Source organism: Rhincodon typus, chromosome 45, assembly GCF_021869965.1.
Source record: "Rhincodon typus isolate 14 chromosome 45, sRhiTyp1.1, whole genome shotgun sequence".
NCBI lineage: Eukaryota > Metazoa > Chordata > Chondrichthyes > Orectolobiformes > Rhincodontidae > Rhincodon > Rhincodon typus.
Window position 1 is genome coordinate 1,885,058 of NC_063376.1, and position 21,028 is coordinate 1,906,085.

A 21,028-nucleotide genomic window follows, 5' to 3' on the forward strand; every position below is an offset into this window, starting at 1 on the left:
GAAAAATCAATAAGCGGTATTTGTTTAATGCAACCGAGCAAGATTAGATCTCAGGGAGATGTTTGAGGGATCAGGGACATGTTTGAACTTGGTGAAATTAGCTGTCACTGAGAAGAACTGGAATTATGCTTGTGAATAAGGACTAGACTGTAGTGATTGGAATCTAAAGGGAGTGTGGACCCAGGACAGGACAGCTGTTGAGGTACTCCATGACAGAATAGCTGTAGCAAGGCAGTTTCACAGCCAGGACAGAAAAGTAAAGAAATATAATTCCTTATGTTTGATGATACTGTGAAATTAATGTTATGGAGTTGGTTTGGGGGTGGGGGAGATGTCTATGTTATTGTCTCAATTACACATGCTGTTTGATGTGCACTATGGATTGTTCGATCACTGTAGCTCACCCACATTTACCACACACTTAGTCTGGCTGTTAGAAATTAGTTATTTGTGTATTGAAGATTATATTACTGTTGTATCTTGTATCGCAAAGTAAAGGGAAGGTAGTGGGGAGATGCTGAAAATCTGGGCACTAAAAATGAGGGGAGTTCTATTTAACTTTTTTAGAAATAAGTTTTCCTTTACTAATTAGAAAGATATTGAAGAAAAAGAGCTACTTTTTTTCCTGGGTGTGAGGGGAGCAATTGGACATGGAAGTTGGAGTGGGGGTGAGAGTCATCCTTTGCAATTATCAAAAACACACTTGGTAATCCTAGTTCTTATGAAAAAAACATCCTGGGCCAGATGATCAAAAATTTGGTCAAGGAGATAGCTTTCCAGCACCGACTGAAAGGAAGTGAATTGGACAGCCCTGGGATACAGGCAGATGAAGGCACAGTTTCTAATAATGGGGCAAAGTGGAGTTAAGGATTATCAGATCAGCCATGATCTCATTGAAGGGCAGAGCAGATTTGATGAGCTGAATGGCCCACTTCTCTCCCTGCATCTTATGGCCTTATTTAAAGTTATTGTGGATGCAGTCAAGACCAAAATTGGAGGAAAGCAGAGATCTCAGTGGGTTATAAGCCTGGAGGGGATTGCAGAGATAGAAAGGAGTATGACTATAGCCGAATTTGAAAACAAGGACAAAAATTCAAAAACTGAGCAGTTGCAGGACCAGGAGCCAACACAGGTTCATGAGTGGAAGGGTGATGGAGACTCAGTGTGAGTCCAGTTTCAGGCAGAAGAGTTTTAGACAAGCTCGGGTTTGTGAAGGTTAGAAAATGGGAAACCTCTTAGAGATCAAAGAATCCTACCAAATTATTCCTTTAACCATGCAGGACCAATTCCAGATCACTGTAAGAGCTCTATCATTGTACAAACTGACTTTTCCCCCTCCTCCACCATACTCATCTAGGTGTGATCTTGCGTGGACAACAAATGAGATAGTTCAAAGCAAGTCTGGTATCCATTGGCTTCCTCAAAAGGGTCAATCTCAACAGGTGTCACCTTCTGATCTGCAAAGATCTCCTAAGGGTCTTGATCAGCTCCTGGTGGTCATGGACCGAGTCCAACCTCAGCACTAGACATCACAGACCACCCCTCCAACAATACTAAGCTTTTGGCTCTCTGTACGTCAAGTCTCCTCAAACTGATTCCAACACAATCCAGCTGTCCCGAGTGAACTGTGAACCGAGAAGATCGCACAGTGTGAGGTGCAAGCAGGGTCAGTCCATCAGTTCCTGAATAGCAGGAAAGCCAAGCAGGCTGGCACCCCTTTCTCCAATAAGGTGAAGACAATAATACATCCTGGTTAGGAGGAAAGATTCTAAGTGAAGGATAAACTAACCATACTAACCAAGGACGTTAAGGAGAGTATTAAGTCAAAAGAAAAAAATATTTATAGATAGGCCAAAGTCAGTGATAGCCCTGAAGGCTGAGATAAATTCAGAATCCAACAAAGGAGAACTAAAATGATAATAAAGAGAGAAAATAAACTATGAGGCAAACTGGTGAGAAATATAAAAAAACTCCTGACATTCAGGGCTTCTTTCAATATATGAAAAGGAACACCGGGGTCAAATGAACATAGGCCTCTTAGAAAATGAATGTGGGCAGACTGTTTTGGGGACCAAGGAAGTGGCAGAGGAGTTAAACAGATATTGTGCATTTGTCTTTATGGTGAAAGATACTTTGAACATCCCATTAATGCTAAAAAGTACTGGGGAAGAATTAGGTACCACTACATCACTGTCAAAGTAGTTTTAAACTAAGGGGGCTGAAGTTAGGTTAGTCCCTGATAGTTTGCATCCTAGGATCCTAAAAGAGGTAGCTGCAGAAATAATGGAAGCATTGGTTATAATTTTCCAAAAATCCTTGGATTCCTGAAGAAGTACCACAGGACGGAAAACTGCCAATGTGACACCGCTATTCAAAAGGGGAGGGAGGCAAAAGGTGAGTACCTATAAGCCAATTAGCCTAAAATCGATTGTTGGAAAAGTACTGGAATCAAGCGTTAAAGAATTGATAGCAGAACATTTGGAAAATCATAATCTAATCAAGCAGTGTTAGTATGGTTTCATGAAAGGGAAATCACGCCTGGCTAATTTATTAAAGCTCTTTGAGGAAGTGTCAACCAAAGTGGATACAGGGGAACCAGCAGATGTGTTGTATTTGCACTTCTAGAAGCCATTTGACAAGGTACCTCAGAAAAAAGGTTATGCCATAACATAACAGCCACTGTGTTAGAGGTGATATATTAACACAATTAGAGAATTGGCTCGTGGATAGGAAACAGCAAGTGGGGATGAGGGGTTCTTTTTCAGGTTGACAACCTGTGACCAGTGGGATTCCGCAAGGATCAGTGCTGGGACCATAACTGTTTATAATATTCATCAATGACTTGGATAATGGCTCTAAATATCAAATATCCAAATTTGCTGATGACATAAAATTGGGCAGTATTGTAGACAGTGTTGATGGCAGCATAAAATTACAACAGGATATGGATAGTTTCGGTGAATGGGCAAAGTTGTGGCAGATGGATTTTAATATAAGCAAGTGTGAGGTTATCTGTTTTGGACTAGAAAGGATTGATCAGGGCATTTATTTAGAAAGCAGGAAGTTAAGTGCAGTGGATGTCCAACAAGATTTGTGAGTTCAAAGAAACATAGAAAATAGCTGCAGGAGTAGGCCATTCGGCCCTTCGACCCTATACAACCATTTAATATGATCATGGCTGATCATGTAATCTCAGTATCCCATTCCTGCCCTCTCTCCATACCCCTTGATCCCTTTAGCCCCACGGGCCACGTCCAGCTCCCTCTCGAATACATCTAATGAACCGGCCCCATAGCTTCCTGTGGGAGAGAATTCCACAGCTTCACAACTCTTTGAGTGAAGAGATTCTTCCTCATCTCAGTCCTGAATGGCTTACCCCTTATTCTTAGACTGTGACCCCTAGTTCTGGACTTCCCCAACATCAGGAACATTCTTCCTGCATCTAAACTGTCCAGTCCCTTCAGAATTTTATATGTGGCTATGAGATTCCAAACCCCCTCCCCCCATTCTTCTAAATTTCAGCAAATATAAGCCCAGTCGATCCAGTCTTTCCCCATATGTCAGTTCTGCCATCCCGGGAATCAGTCTGGTGAACCTTCACTGGACTCTCTCAACAGCAAGATTGTCCTTCCTCAGATTGCACACAATACTCAAGGTGTGGCCTCACTAAGGCCCTGTATAACTGCAGCAAGACATTCTTACTCCGATACTCAAATCCTCTCGCTATGAAGGCCAGCATGCCATTAGCTTTCCTCACTGCCTGCTGCACCTGCATGCCAACCTTCAGTGACTGTTCCACCATGGCACCCAGGTCTCATTGCACCTCACCTTCTCCTAAACTGCCACCATTAGATAATAATCTGCCTTCCTGTTTTTGTGACCAAAGTGGATAACCTCACATTTATCCACATTATATTGTATTTGCCCACTCAGCCAGTCTGTTCAAGTCACCCTGCAGCCTCTTAGCATCTTCCTCACAGTACACACTGCCACCCAGCTTAGAGTCATCTGAAAATTTGGAGATATTGCATTCAGTTCCTTTGTCCAAATCATTAATGTATGTTGTGAACAGCTGAAGTCCCAGCACTGAACATTGTGGAACCCAACTAGTCACTGCATGCCATTCTGAAAAGGACCCATTTATTCCAACTCTGTTTCCTGTCTGCCAACCAGCCTCTTTCCATATCAATACCATATCATACCTCCGATACCATGAGTTTTAATTTTGCTTACTAATCTCTTGTGTGGAACCTTGACAAAAACATTTTGAAAGTCCAGATACACATCATCTACTGATTCGCCGTTGACCACTCTACTGGTTACATCCTCAAAAATTTCCAGAAGATTTGTCAAGCATCATGCTGACTCGGACCAATTCTGTCACCGCTTTCCAAATGCTCAGTTATTACACCCTTGCAGGTGCATAGCTCTTTAAAATGCCACATTCAGGTGCAGAAAACAGTCAAGAAGGTTAATGGCTTCCGTATCTAAAGGGCTAGATGTACGGATGCAGATGTTATGTTGCAGTTATACAAAGACCTAGTTAGATCCCACTTAACGTACTATGAGCAGATCTGGGCACAACACCATAGGAAGGATGTTTTGGCCCTAGAGGGAGTTCAACACAGGTTTGCAAGGATGTTACCTGGACTTCAGGGGTTACATTACAAGGAGAGATTGGATAAATTAGGCCTTTATTCGCTAAAATTTAGAGGGTTAATGGGTCATCTAATTGAGGTGTTCAGCGTGTTAACAGGGAAAGACAAGGTAGATAGAGATAAACTATTTACTGGTTGAAGATTCTAGAACCTGGGACATTGTCTAAATATTAGGGCCAGGCCATTCAGGAGAGATGTTAGAAAGCACTTCAAGGAGCAAAGGAGGTTTGGAACAATCTTCCTCAAATGATGGTTGATGCTCAATCAATTGTTAAATTCTGAGATAGACAGATTTTTATTAAGCAGGGGCATCAAGATTATGGCCCCAAGGCAGGCATATGGACTTAGGCCACAGATCAGCCACGGTCTTACTAAATGGCACAGCAGGCTCAAGGGGCTGAATGGCCTACTCCGGTTCCTATATTCCTAATCAGGAAGTCTAATGGAATGTTGGGCCTTATTTCAATGGTATTGGAGTATAAGAATAGGGAAGTCTTACTGCAACTGTACAAAGAGCTGGTGAGACTAAATCTGGAGTATTGTGAGCAGTTTTGCCTCCAGGAAGGATATCATTTTATTGGAGGTAGTTCAAAGAAGGTTCACTAGACTGATCCCTTGCATGGAGGGAATGTCTTATGAGCAAAGGCTAAACAGATGATCTCATTGGAAGAGATTGGATTCTTAAGTTGCTTGACAGGGTCAATGGTAAGAGGATGTTTCCCCTCGTGGGTGAGTCCAGGACCAGAGGGTATAGTCTTAGCAAACTCCACTCACTGCCTTTCATTCCATATCTTCTTGATGGCCTCACCTGATAAAATGGTGACAAGTCCTAGCAGGCCACAGTCAGATAGTCAAGTAGCCAGATAGCAGGGGAGAGGGGGGTGGGGTGGGTGGGGGTGGACCCAAGTCTGAAGTACAGCCTGTTCAGTAAGAAACATGACAAGTATTGATTGCTGTTTCGTGAACCTTACACAAGCATCTCTTGTGACGCAGCCAGTAAATCCGTTGCACTGCATGTGCCAACCCAGGTTCAAATCTGATCAAAGATCTGGGTGAGGACAAGCCTGACTGCTGCAGTAAGATGAAAATGTTGGTGCTTATTGTGTCTTTTTTTTCACAACTGAATGAATGAGATAAGATGCGGAAACAGAAATTGCTGGAGAAACTCAGCAAGTCTGGGACAGTGACCCTGACTATCTCAAAAGTTAACTCAACTTTCTCTCCATCGATACAGCGAGACTTGCTGAGTGCCTCCAGCAATTCCTGTTTCCTTTTTAGATTTCTAGCAGTTCTTTGTTTTATTTTAAAATCACATTTTACAGAAATTTTACAGAACTCTGAGTCCTTTCCAGCTGGTTACTATATTAAGTATGGATTCAATTTAAGTGGTATCAGAAACAGAGAACTCTGAAGAAATGCAGAAGATTGGGCAGCATCTGGGAACAGAATTAATGTTTTCAGTCCAACTCTTCTTCGGAACTGAAAGGGGGCTGACATTTTTTTTATGCTGTTGACAAAGTGGGAGGAGGAATCTCTTGGTTTTATTCTCTCAGAAAATTTCCTGGATCTCTTTTTCTTTCGTCCTACTTTAAAAATAAACAGAAAGTTGGCAGCCTAGAGTGTTGCAGGCTTGGAGTAAGTTACCGAGGTAGAGATACCTTAGTTTTTAAATTCTGCAATAGCTGAACTTGTCACTGGTGGTGTTCTGAATTGTAAATAATGAAAATTGGCAGGTTTCCAATAGCACCAGCAGCCTCATTACCGATGAGCCTCACTAGCTATCATTAGTCGAGTTTGTGCACTTGGCATCCTACAGAAGTCTATACCCTGAAAATGACAGTGAAGTTACCTGAGAGTGCGTTGGAAGTAGATTCGATGACAGCCTCCAATAGGGCATCGAACGTATACTTGGAAAGGAAGAATAATTTGCAGAGCTGTGAAAAGAGTAGTGAAGTTAGATTTATTGAATATGTCATTCAAGTGGCATTGACAGAAAAGATCAAACAGTGGGTAATAAGATTTTATATAATTCCACACAGACATGTATATTTTACCCAATATACATATATCTGTTTCATGTGTAGTTAATTATATGTAGATATTACCCTATTTTTGCACATATAACGTATTATTCATAGATTCAAATATTAAAACTAGAAATGATTTACCTTTGACAATAGTGTTCAATTGATTTGATTGAGTTTTTAAAACAAACAACTGTGGATGCTGGAGATCTGAAACGAAAACAGAAACAGCTGGTGAAACTCGGCAGAACTGGTAGTATCTGTGGGGAGAAAGCAGAGTTAATGTTTTGGTCCAGTAACTTGAAATGTTAATTCTGCTTTCTTCCTACAGATGCTGCCAGATCTGCTGAGTTTCATCAGCTGTTTCTGTTTGTGATTGAGTTTTTAAGATGGGTAACAAAGAGGGTTGATGTGATCTGCATGGATTTGCAAAAGATGTTTGATAAAGTGCCAGATCATAGACATATTATCAAATTAGCAGTTCCTTGGAATAAAAGGGACAATGGTTGCATGAATCCCAAGCTGGCTGAGCAACAGGAGGTACAGCAGTGGGGACTGGTTGTCTGTCAGACTGGAGGATCGTATATACAGGGATTTCCCAGGTAGTGTCATTAGGACCACTGCTTCTCCTGATTTATATCAATGATCCAGACTTATATATACAGGGTGGAGTTTCAGCATTTGCATTTGACACAAAATATGGAAGTATTGTGAACTCTGAGGAGAAGTGACAGATTTCAGGGAGGCACAGGATGATGGGCGGGGCAGGGCTGACAGACAGCAGGTTAAATTTAATTCTAAGTGTGAAGTGATACATTTTGGTAAGAAGTATGAAGAAGGGCAATTTAAAATAAACGATACAGTTCTAAAGGGGCTGCAGGAGCAGATAGACCTAAGCACAAATCATTGAAGTGAACAGCTTAGGTTGAGAAAGTGGATAATTAGACAATCAACTCTGTTTCTGTCTCCACAGATCCGCCAGACCCACTGAGTTTCCCCAGCACTTTGTTTTTAGAGTAATCTACTTAGTTGTCTGAAACCATGACTGAGAAAGTTCCGAACTACCTTCTCAACGTAATTAAGGATGGGCGATAAATCCAAGGAAAGAAGATTAATGACCGTCTGATAGTGGTGATGTAAAGCACTGTCCTGTGTGTGACGTCATGGTGAAATAACTGGCCTGTCAGTAACCATCCTTTCATTTATGAGGAAAGTTTCCAACAGCATGGCTTATGGAAATAGCTCTGGATAAATGTATCTTCGGAAAAGCTGACGTGAATCGTTTCCAGGACTTGTCAAGTTGGCATGCATGAATACTATGTGACACCAGAAATGGAGAGCCAGTTGCTCGGCTTGTAATGGAATAGAAGTGCACGTGACATCACAGGGAGGTGTAGTTAAATAATTACAATACATAAAGATTCAATTTCAACTTTTAAAAAAGAGTGGTGTGCAGTAAATGTATTTGACTGTTATAAGTGTGAGGGAGTATGTATATGTGCAACATTATGATCAAAATAACATCCATTAAATTCTGTCCTGAAAATGTACACTGACCACAGTTTCAATAGGACTTCTGTGGCATACTAGTAATTTACATTCTGGTCACTCCAATTCGAGGCTATTGAGCTAACTTGTCAATTGATTTCACCCAAAGGTTCAAACCCTCTCCTGTTCATTCCCACTGTACAGAATCCCAATGGATCAAACTGCTTCTCAATTACCCACTCTGTGCAGAATCTCAAATGGATCAAATCTCCTCACAATCATTCTAAAACTGCTACCCTGATACAATATTTATCCCTCAGATAGTATCACTAACAACAGATTACCTGATTGTGGGATTTGATATGCAGATACAGGCTGTGGCATTTCTTACAATAGGAGAGTGATAACTCTTCAAATTCACTTCATTACTTGAAAAGTACTTTGGCATATCTTGAGGCTGTGAAAGGCACTATAGGAATTCTTTCTTATTTCTGTTCTTCTCTGAAAAACTACTTAATTGCCACATTTTTGTGTAATTTCTTCTCAATTTTAAGTTCCTACATTGACATTTTTACCAGTTTCCCATACAAATTAAACTGTAATTACCATTCTGCTAATAGTGGTGGTGCTGTAATCCCACAGTGTTGTCTCTGTCTGCACCTCACACAGAGAGAGAGGGAGAGAGAGAGAATCCCAGTAAGAACTGTTTACACAATTTACAGTGAATACCACCATCAGGTGTAGAAGGAATGAAGGAACATGATGTCACATGCAATGTCCCCGCCATGCACTGGTGGCCAGTTTAATGGCTGGCCAAGGAGGTGGATCACTCCTTTGGCAGCGAGGGCCTTCAGATGCAGTTGCAGACCAAGTTCTCTGGGCACATGATCCATGGCTCACACCTCTCCCCAGGCAACGCAGTGGCTACAGTGGGGCCAGGTGGTGAAGTGGAGGAGCAGCTGAGGAAACCTACTCCATGTATGTTACTAGCGAAGGAAAGCTCCAGCTCCTTGGCCCCAGCCTCCTTATCCTGAGCTGGTGACATCGGCAGAATATGCACGCACGGAGGTCTCCTTTGGCCTCACGTGGCCAGCTGGCATCACGTCCCACATGTGCAATAGCACACAGAACTAGATATTACAGAGCAATTCTCCCGCAACACAAGCTTTCAGTTTTTTGATGTATGCCAAGTCTCCTCAAACTCATTCCAAACACAACCCAACTCCTGAGCGATCTGTGAACCCAGCAGTTTGCACAATGTGAGATTAAACCAAACATGCTGCCTCACAGCGCCAGGGACCCCGGGTTCGATTCCAGCCTCGGGCGACTGTCTGTGTGGAGTTTGCACATTCTCCCTGTGTCTGCGTGGGTTTCCTCTGGGTGCTCCGGTTTCCTCCCACAGTCCAAAAATGTGCAGGTTAGGTGGATTGGCCATGGGAAATTGCCCGTAGTGTTCAGGGAGGTGTAGATTAGGTGGGTTATAGGGGGATGGGTCTGGGTGGGATGCTGTGAGGTTCGGTGTGGACTTGTTGGGCCGTACAGCCTGTTTCCACACTGTAGGGATTCTATGATTCTATGAAACTCAATCCGGTTTGCAGCTCTAAATATCAGGAAAGGCTGAACAGGCCGACATTCCTTTCTCCAATAAAGTGAAGGCTGAGGGCTAAAGGATAGAAGACTTTAATATTCAGAAGGGGTTTTCACGGGGTTGTTGCTCCCATTTGTGTGGATACAACAAATATGGCACTATAAATATCAGTCTCCAATAAATCCCTTGGGGAATTCAGGAGAAATATATTTACTCAGTGAGAACGTGGAACTTGCTCCCACAGGGAGTGGTTGAGGTGACAAATACTGATGCATTTTAAGGTAGAGTTGGATAAGCACACGAGGGCAAAAGGATGAGAAAGACATGCTGCTAGGGTGAGATAAAAAGGAGACAGAAGGAGCAGAAACACCAGCTCAGAGCAGAGGCCTGATTCTGAGCTGCAAATGTCTTTCTGAGCAGATAGTCTGTGGTAGGCTCATTCGGCCCCTCATACCTCTTCCACATCCCTCACCTTCCTTTCATTCCAAATCTTCTTGCTGCTCTCACCCGACAAAAGTGGCTGAACCAGTTCAAATCTGATTAAAGATCTGGGCAAGGACAAACTTGTCTGCTCCAGTGAGCTGCAAATGTTGGTGCTTATTGATTTTATTTTTAAGAACTGAATAAACAACATTCAGTTGACACTGCAGAAAATTCCACATGAGGACATTCTGGCTGGTTATATATTAAGTATGGATTCAATTTGAGTGGTATCAAAACAAACACTGAACACTGAAGAAAGCACATTAGGCACCATTTGTGGAAACAGAAACAAAATTAATGTTCAAGTCTGCTATGACTCTTCAGAGTAGTTTTTTTTCTCTCCATAGATGCAGGCAGACCTGCTGATTTCCTGCAGTGTTCTCTGTATTTGTTTCAGACTTTCAGAATCTGCCTTTAAGTGGCATCACTTTTATTTTCAAACTTCCTTATTCCCCCGCCTCACCTTGTCCACCATCCTGCTCCTAGAAATTTCAGAACCCTCCACCCCACCTCTGTGTTCTGAAGTGGCTGGTCCTTGACCCTAAACATGTCAGTCATGGAGTTGAAGGAGATATCACAGCATCCACAGAAGAGGGCGCTGGAATGTAGGGAGGGAAAGGAAAGGAGCATTTCTCTAGCGCCAATCACAATTTCAGGATGTCCCAACACACTTTAAGCCAATGAAGTACTTCTTGAAGTGTAATTAATGTAACATAGGAAATGTAGCAGCATAGGAAATGCATAATAGCTCCCACAAACAGTAATGAGACAATGATCAGGTCATCTTGTTTTTTAGTGATGTTGACATGAGAATCAATACGGGCTTGTAAGAGGGCTGGTGGATCCTTGGTGTAACATCTCATTTAAAATAAAAACAGTGCAACATTCCTCCACTGTCGTACTAAATGAGTCAACCTAGATTTGTGGTAAAGTCTCCGGATTAGGACTTGAGCCCACAGTGTCTGAATTGGGTGAAAAAGAGTGAGTGCTCCCACTAAATCATAGTTGATAGAGGGAGTTACCTTAAGACTTGTTCATTGTGGAGGTAGATGCTTGACCAGATTTTTCTTTTTGTTGGGGCGTTGCACAGTTGTCACTTAGGGGATTGGTTCAGTTGGTCTTGGTTGCTGTCATGATCTCAGGTTGACCAGTGGACTGTCCTGAGCTACAAAGAAAGTTAAGTTGGTTGACTGTTGGATTTGCTCATGCTATTAGGCATGTCATAGAGCCCTACAGTATGGAGTGGGAAATAAGCCAGGGACTAGGTCCCTGAACAAGGAACTTGTGTGGGTCAGAATATTGGCTGAGGATCAAAATTATGCTTGTATTTTGGCATCTTCTCCCAGTGATGATGAACAGTCTTACTTGGGTGGGAATGCTGTTTACATGTCTGGAAAGAACAAGGTCCAAATGGCAACACCTCCCAGTCAGTAATGCTATTGCAGGCATCAGTCAAATGGGTGAACCAGCCTCCCTCGCTGATTGCTGAGCAAGCGAGTTAAGGTGGATCTGAGGTGATTGACAGCTGAGAGAGGAGGGGGCAGCTAAGCCTTGGGAGGATCAAACACTGAGCTAAGATGAGGTTGTTGACTTGCTCGCCGAGCTGGCTTGTTCTCATTCAGACATTTTGTCACCATGCTAGGTAACATCATCAGTGAGGCCTTCGGTGAAGTGATGTTGTTCTACTCTGCTTGGAATTTACACTTTCTGGTCTATTGAGGTGTTTTGTGTCATTTCTGGTTCTGTTCTGTATGGGTTTGTATATGGGGTCCAAACTTATATGTTTGTTGATTGTATCAGAGGTTGAGAACCATGCCATTAACAGACCAGACAGTATAAATTCCAAGCGGAGTAGAACAACATCACTTCATCAGAGGCTCCACTGTTGATGTTACCTAGCATGGTGATGAAACATCTGAACAAAAACAAGCCAGCTCGGTGAGCAAGTCAACAACCTCACCCACAACCCGAGCTACAAATGTTTGCTAAAACCTTAAACTGAGCTGAGATCTCTGTAATATTGGGAGTATCCGGGCATTAAAAACGACAAGAAAATGCTTGGGAGTTTACTCATACAGTAATGGCCCCTGGCTCCCTCTAATTTAATCATTTACATACGCTTGCTGACAAAAATAGTGTTTGAAAGCTGTCAACTATCACCTTGAGCTTGCACAAGAAAGCAGCTTGGTTAGGGTCAGCAACATTGTTGACCATATCATCTCCCATTCTTGCTATTGGCCATCTGGCCTGCCCAGCTTAGGAGGCCTCACATCCCTCCTCCACTAAGCAAACCGTATTACCAATTGGATGTTTCATTACTTTCAGCTTTTACAACTCCCTCATTCCTTACTCTAATTGTCGTGACATAACTGGTAATGAAAAGTCTTCAAAGAAGAGAAAATCAATACATTTTTAACCACCCGAATGGTATTGTCCCCTGCTAGGTTATGCTCACAGCTACTTCTAGATGTCTCATCTTTTATTGACGACACTTGCAATAGTCACTTGATGGTTGTCCTACTCCTACTTAGAATCTTACACTAGTGGGGGAGGCCATTCGATCCACTGTACTTGTGCTCGCTCCTTGAAAGTCAACTGTACCAGCAAACAAACTGAGTTAGCACCTTCTGGAGGAGATATGAAATCTGTGGAATTATAAATAATGAATCTAGCAAAGTCCATCCCCCCCATCCCATTTCATCTGCACACAGTAGATCATTAACTGGGATTATCAGCATATCTAAATTAGCTTTGTTCATTCTCACAACAAATTTTTCCATATAAAATGCGATGACAATGGCCTTCAGTTCTACAAAATTCTTCAAAATTCCCAGCCACTTCAAAGGTGCAAGGACAGTCATTTTAGGCAAATGGCTAAACATTTGGACAAAGAGATCGGTTTGAAGGGAGTTGTAAGGTAAAAGGGAGAGAGGTAGAGTGGTAGAAAAGTTTAAGGAGTGAATTTTAGAGTTTAGTTGAAGGGACAGCTTCCAGTAGTGGAGGAGCGGGATCGGATTAAAGTTCAGAATTGGAGGAGAAATCTCCTGTGTAGGGCTGGGGTATGATGGACCACACAGCCACTTTGTCTGTGTAACATTCCACAAGTTTACGAATGGACTCAACAGGTGACAAAATTTGTTTTGAAATGAGGGAGACTTGGAAAAAATGAAACCAAAACAGAAAAATCTGTACACACTGAGCAGGTTGATCTGACCTGGGGAGAGAAAAACAGTCAAGTTAGTGTTGGGGCTATGTCTCGCTTATCCAGAAACCTGAAACTTAAGTGCTGAACCCAAAGCAATTTACAGTCAATTTAGTACTTTCAAAGTTGCTGTTGCAATAGGACAGTTTATTTCCACATGTCATGTCCCATCAAACAACCACAAATGACAGAAAAAAAGTTTTGGAGATGTTTATTGAGGAGTAAGTACCTCTGTTCCTTTTTGAATAATGTCATGGAATCTTTTGTGTCCCGCTGAGATGGCGATAAGGGTGCAGTTTAACAGCTAATTTTTAAGACAACACCTCTGAGAGTGCAGTATTTCTTTTAATTTGGATAGTTTATGAATGGGAGAGGTTTGGAGGGATATGGGCCAAGTGTAGGTAGGTGGGACTAGTTTTGTTTGGAAACATGGTCAGTATAGACTGGTTGGACAGAAGGGTTTGTGTCCATGCTATATGACTCTATGATTCTATAAGTTGCGAGAGTAAAGTTTGAATCACACACCACTGACTCAGACCATGAGAGTGCTACCCACTGCACAAAGATTAACACTTTGTGCCTGTGTGGAAAGGATGAGGCGTGGCCCTGATTCCACCCATAGTGTAATGGCCTGCTGACAGGCATCCAGCCCAATTCATTCTTCCAAGAGAGCTTTGGGAAGAAAACAGCATTAGAACTGTGCAGTGTCCATTGTAAATGGGTCCTGGGGCTGTTGGACTGAAGCAGCTGAGGCTGACTTTGTTTTCATTTGAAATCTGCGCAGGGTCTCTCTCTGGCAGTGGTCACTAGTTAACGCTTTTGAGGTGAAATGCAGTGGGATCCTCCCTCACCCATCGTACGGGGATTATGCTTGAGATTATCCAAATAAATACAGGCCAGTGATCAAAAAGGGGGTGGAACTTCCTATACCTGTGCAACATAGTAACATGTTACCATCATCAATAGTGAAGCTCAATGACTGACCATATCCTTCAGTTTTAAAATACGGTGATAGGTGACTTTTAATTAAGACATTAAATTAAGGCAGCCTTAAAGGCTCTTTTCTCCAGCCAATTGCAGGGGGAGTTCCTCCAATGCCCTGAACTATTTTTGTCACTCGACTAGTATTACCAACATAAAAAATATAGGTGGCTGTGGGCCATTTCTCTCATCTGCTGTCTGTGTGACCTTGCTGTGTGCTAAATAATTGCCATGTTTGTCTATATGATAGTTATTGTTAGACCTGAAACATTCTGGAATGTCCCGGAGGCATGGAAGGCACAGTGCCTTGTAGTTCTGACAAGTTCAAAATAACTTTTAAATTCAAAATGCTGCAGTTTCATTAAACATACTTCTCAAGACCACACTTTTGCCTGGTACCCTGACTGAGGTGACTGATGCGGTACTCTGGGTCCATACACATGAACCTACTGTTTCTAATAAATAAACCATACAAATGCTAAATCTTCCTTTTAGTCAGATGATCTGCCCAGTGGGGTGAGGTTTGGGGACACAGCAGAATCCTATTTGAGGGGTGTCATTGTTTACTGAAGCAGATTTTCTGTTTCCTGTTTGAAAACGGAACAGATGACATTGGTTTTCACATGCAGTCTGATTTGCTGTTTCTCGGTTTGTGCAGTCACCCTCCAAGTCAAAAACTTCAAAACAGAAAATGCCAGCCCCCACCCCACCTCAGCATATCAAAAGGCAGGAGGGACATGAAAGTGATTATTGTATTCTCAAGCGACACAAGAACTTGTGAAAGGGGAAATCGATGCAACGTCTGGGACTCATTCAGAAACAACACTTGCACAATTACATTCCAAACATTATTCATCAGAGGTGGCAGACTGATTGATAACGCTGGCGTTCTTTACTATGATACAAATTCCCTGCTACTTTACTCAGTATGCCTTTGTTGACTTTCTTCCCCAAAAGCTCTTTCTTACATTGCATTCTCAGTATTCTTACTTTACCCATTTAAGTGAAAGGACATTGGAGCATAAGCAAGTTTTAAGAAAAACAGGTTTTTTAGCTGCTTGTCCAACTGGTCAGATATTTCACCTTGGAGGACTGAATTTCAAATTGACCCATCACTGCACCTCATATCAAAATCTCAGGAAGGTTTGGAATCTCCCTACAAGATCTTAAAATTCGCATGTTCCTGTATCCATCCCCGTTGGGTAAGGAGGTAATTATTAAGAAATAGTCAAAAGCCAGAGAGAGAAGTTGAGACAGAGACCAGTCACCGTCCAGTTGAACGGCAGAACAGGGACTGAATGGCCTCCATCTGTGCCTCTGAGCCTAAGGTTCCTAATCTATTGTCGGAAACTGGTTGGCTGCCAACAGGGGACATCTGTGTGCAGATAAAAACAGATGTATGTGAAGCAATAAGCTGAGGAAGAGCAGGGGTGATATCCCTGATGTCACTGCTGATAGTTATCCAACAGCAATAAGAAACAGGTTATCTGCTCGTTGTTACATTTTTCTGTGGGAGCTTACTGCACAAACATTCGCTGTTGTAATTTCTACACTGCACTTCAGAAAGAGCTTTAAGATGCTATGGAGGCTACTCTTCCTATTTTGCCCCTGAACTTTCATTAAAAATGCCACTGAATAAGACTGTAAGATGTAGGAGAGATGTGGGCCATTCAGCCCATCAAGTCTGCTCAGCTAGTCAAAGAGATCATGGTTGACCTGATATTCCTCAAAAGACAGGGCATTGGTGCATCGTTCTTACCTCACGTACCGTTGGTAAATTTATCTAAAGTTGTGAAGAAGGACCTCTTAATGTAGAAATCAGGGTTGCCTGTGAGGGTTAACCCCTTTTCCCTCATTCCTATGCCTTTCATCAGAGGCACTCACCCTTTCAAAATAAACACTGGCCTTGCCAGCAATGTTCACATTCCATTCAAAGAATCATTAATAAAGGGCTCAATCTTAAGTTACAATTCACCATTGCAGGACAGTAAACTAATGGCCTACACACTCTTTCACCATAATTAGCAGCAACTGGTTCTGGGAATAAGACTGTCTGTGGGACAAGATAAAGAAAATCTTCAACAGCTGCCAGTAGTCCCCTCCCCGTCATCATCCACCCACTTTCTTAGAAACATACAGCATGGAACAAGATATTCAGTTCATCATGTACGCATCTGTCATTTTGAATGAGCTATCTTCATAGAACCCTACAGTGTGGAAACAGGCCCTTCGGCCCAACAAGTCCACACCCACCCTCAGAACATCCCACCCAGACCCATTCCCGCTATAACCCACCTAACCTACACATCCCTGAACACTACGGGCAATTTAGCATAGCCAACCCACCCTAACCTGCACATCCCTGAACACTATGGGACAATTTAGCATGGCCAACCCACCCTAACCTGCACATCCCTGAACACTATGGGACAATTTAGCACGGCCAATTCACCCTAACCTGCACATCCCTGGGCACTATGGGACAATTTAGCACAGCCAATCCACCCTAACCTGCACATCCCTGGGCACTATGGGACAATTTAGCACGGCCAATCCACCCTAACCTGCACATCTTTGGACTGTGGGAGGAAACCGGAGCACCCAGAGGAAACCCATGCAGACACGGGGAGAATGTGCAAACTCCACACAGTCATCCGAGGGTGGAATCGAAACTAACCACTGAGTCACCGTGGGCCCATATCTAGTTAGTTCCACCACACCTGTCCCTTATTTACCCAATTCCCTTTTGAAAACGCCCCTTAAATTTGCTTCCACTGCCCTTTCAGATCATGACGTCGAGGGGCTGGTCTTGGACTGGGGTTGACAAGGTCAGAAATCACACGACACCAGGTTATAGTCCAACAGGTTTATTTCAAAGCACAAGCTTTCGGAGTCTCACTCCTCCTTCAGGCATTAATGAGGTAGATACCACCTCTCTCACTAACACCTGAAGAAGGAGCAGCGCTCCAAAAGCTTGTGTTTTCAAATAAACCTGTTGGACTATAACCTGGTGTTGCACGATTTCTGATCTATCAGGTCACAACTACTGACTGCCTGAAAGAAAGTTTCTTTGCATCTCTGATTCTTTTGTCAGAGATCTTAAGTATGTCCCCGCGGTTACTGACACTTTTGCCACTGGAAACAGTTTCTCTCTACCTGGTCTTTTACTCAGATTTTTTGCTTCGCTCAAGCTCCTCGATTTCATCTCCCCCAACCTTCTCTGTCCTAAGGAGAACAATCCCAGCCTTATCTTTTTCTCTTCCTATCAAAACACTCCACTGTTCCTGACTTGTCCTGATAATCGATACCTAGAGATGGAACAGAAATGAATGAGGGCACCTACCGAGTACTTGATCCCAACAGGTCCCAAACGTTTCACGCTCTCTCGACCAGCTGAACCTATTTAAAGGCTGCAGCTGTCCCACAGCGACACATTGAAATTTAAGCACTAATGCAAATTGAAGGGGAATTTAGTGCCTCATAATAAGGGGGTATGAGGGTCCTTTGGCCAGTGAGAGGCTGCATTGTTTTAAAGTGACAGGGCCTTTTTTGTTCAAATGGGTAGGCTAGCTTTCAAAAACCCGTTAAGAAAAATTTAACTTCCTAATGTCTCGGCTGACCTCCTGACATCAGCTCGTCACTGACATTTGACTGTATCATGTTAATTAGGTATCTACTGAATGTATTAACATGTTAAAACACAGCTGGATACTGTAGGATAATCTACCACTTGTAATATCTGATTTTTTTAGTTAAAGAATGACTTGCATTTATATAGCACCGTACATGCCCTTAGGATGTCCCAAAGCAGAGCCTTTTGAAGTTGCTAGGTTCCAGAAATAGCACTTTTAGTTATTTTTGGTGAAGGACAAATATTGGCCTGGACCAAAGGTAGATCTTCCATGCTCTCCTCTGAAATAGTAGTATGGAATCTTTTGTGCCTGCCTGAGAAAGCAGACCTAGCCTTGGTTTGAAGTTACTGAAAGACAACTCCTCCAACAATGCAATTCCACCTCACTTCTCACTGGGAGTGTCAGCCTCGATCATACACTGTCTGCCTCAGAGCTGTGAGTGCTTTCACAAAGCCAAGATTAACTATAGTTTTAATGAATGGCTCAGTGGTTGGCACTGCTGCCTCAAAGTGCCAGGGACCTGGGTTTGATCCCACCTTCAGGCAACCATCTGTGTGGAGTTTGCATGTTCTCCCAGTGTCTGCGTGGGTTTTCTCCAGAGGTTAGGGTAGACTGGCCATGCTAAATTGCCCATAGTGGCCAGGGATATACAGGCTACATGGGTTAGCCAAGGGAAATGCAGGGTTACAGGAATAGGGTAGGGGTGGACCTGGGTGGGATGCTCTTTGGAGGGTCAGTGGGCTGAATAGCCTTCTATGCCTTTGGACTTTTTTTATTGATTCATGGGATTTCGGCGTCGCTGGCTGGGCAGCATTTATTGCCCATCCCTAATTGCCCAGAGGGCAGTTAAGAGTCAACCACATTGCTGTGGGTCTGCAGTCACATGTAGACCAGACCAGGCAAGGATGGCAGTTTCCTTCCCTAAAGGACATTAATGAACCAGATGGGTTTTTCCGACAATCGACAATGGATTCATGGTCATCATTATATTCTTAATTCCAGATAATTATTGAATTCAAATTCCACCATCTGCCATGGCGGGATCCAGAACATTATCCGGGTCTCTGGATTAACAGTCCTGCGATAATTCCACTAGGCCATTGCCTCCCCTCAATAGGGCTACTACTACCCCATCTCCTGCCCATTCTATCATTCTTCTAACTGTCAGAACAATCACGTTAAATCCACACCAGCCCTCATCTGATATGCATACAGTTGCACTACCAACACCTCAAATGAAATTGATTACTTATGTAAACGTTTGGAGCTAATCTACCAAGTTTTCTTTATTCTTTCATGGGATGTGGACATTGCTCTGTTGGTCATCCCTTGTTGTACATGAACTTGCTTGCTTATTTCAGAAGTAGCTAGAAGTAAGCCACATTGCTGTGGGTCTGGAGTTACGTATAGGCCAAACTGGATAAGGACGGCAGATTTCCTTTGCTGAAGGGGATTGGTGAACCAGGTGGGTTTTCGCAATAACTAATGGTAGTTCTGTGCTTGCTTTTAACGAAACTAGCTGTTAATTCCAGATTTTCTTGTTAATTCAGTTTAAATTCCACCAGCTTTGACCAAAAACTCAACTGGACTTGCCATATAAATACAGAAGATACAAGAGCAGGTCAGAGGCTAGAAATACTGCGGCGAGTAACTCACCTCCCGACTCACCAAAACCTGTCCACCATCGACAAGGCACAAGTCAGGAGGGTGATGGAATACTCCCCACTTGCCCTGGATGGGGGCAGCTCCAACAACACTCAAAAAGCCGGACACCATCCACGACAAAGCAGCCCCCGCTTGATTTGCATCATATCCACAAGCATCCACTCCCTCCACCACCAATGCTCAGTAGCAGCAGTGTGTACCATCTACAAGATGCACTGCAGAAATTCACCAAAGATGCTCACACAGCACCTTCCAAATACATGACCACTTCCATTGAGAAGGACAAGCAAAGCAGATACATGGGAACACCACCCCCTGCAAGTTCCCCTCCAAGCCACACACCTTCCTGACTTGGAAATATATCACTATTCCTTCAGTGTCACTGGGTCAAATTCCTGGAATTGCCTCCCTAAGGGCAATGTGGGTCAACAGCACATGGACTGCAGCAGTTCAAGAAGGCAGCTCACCACCACTTTCTCAAGGGGCAATTAGCAACGTGCAATAAATGCAGGGCCTAGCCAGCAATACCCACATCCCACAAGTGCATAACAAAAAAAAACTGCCAAAATTCCTCGAGGTATTTGCCCAAAGCCTCTCAATTACATGTCGACTGACCTTACTATTACCCCATCTCTCCTGCCATTCTATTGTTCTTCTATCTGTTGCCACTACATCTATTTCTGTCTATAAAGAGTCACTCGTGTTTCATTCTCTCCATTTTCTTCCCTCTCTGTTTTGTTGCTGTCTCATGCCTGTTGGTGCATTTCATTTGGTTTATAATTGGCTGTCTGCCAATATATTACCTACCGCAGTTGTCAACGTAATTCAACCTGCTCAATTAAAGGTGATTCAACTCCTACATTACACATACAAAATGATAAGCAAAGTATTTATCATAAATACCAACCTCTCCCATCTGTAAATCATCACCTGATTTATAACTGTAGGATTCAATCCAGCTGAACAATCACATTGGATCCTACAGTTCACTGGCTGTTTAAATATTAAGGGAGAGGCTGTGATGATGTGACAGGAGTCCAATTGACTGTCACAATCCATTAGCAAGGCCTTTGTACTCTAATAATGAGTATGCATGTAATTTCATCACACTGCATAGATTCATCAATGGTCATTCAGGTCCAACAGACTGTTCAAAGTCAGTGGCTCAGGGTTCTTGCCTCTGGGTCAGAAGATTATCACCAATTGTAGCCAGTTCAGGGCAATGACTGCATTAGTGCTGCAGTGTCACACTGAGAGGGAGCGCCGCACTGTCGGAGGGTCAGTGCAGAGGGGGCGCCGCACTGTCG

General features: G+C 43.0%; 2 long non-coding RNA genes across 3 annotated transcripts in view; one reads left to right on the forward strand and one right to left on the reverse strand.

The window, feature by feature from the left end:
- Positions 1-8,109, forward strand: part of LOC125487834 — a 13,988-nt gene extending 5,879 nt beyond the window's left edge. Inside the window, exon 3 of the long non-coding RNA XR_007266123.1 lies at positions 7,656-8,109. This is a non-coding gene — a long non-coding RNA (uncharacterized LOC125487834). The remainder of the gene's footprint in view (positions 1-7,655) is intronic.
- LOC109921778 overlaps positions 1-21,028 on the reverse strand; it is a 49,344-nt gene that overhangs the window by 20,896 nt on the left and 7,420 nt on the right. Inside the window, exons 2-3 of one of the 2 annotated variants that reach the window (XR_007266122.1) lie at positions 6,827-6,892; positions 6,508-6,592 (exon numbers count right to left, since the gene is read on the reverse strand). This is a non-coding gene — a long non-coding RNA (uncharacterized LOC109921778). The remainder of the gene's footprint in view (positions 1-6,507; positions 6,593-6,826; positions 6,893-21,028) is intronic. The other variant, XR_007266121.1, reaches the window with a different exon arrangement.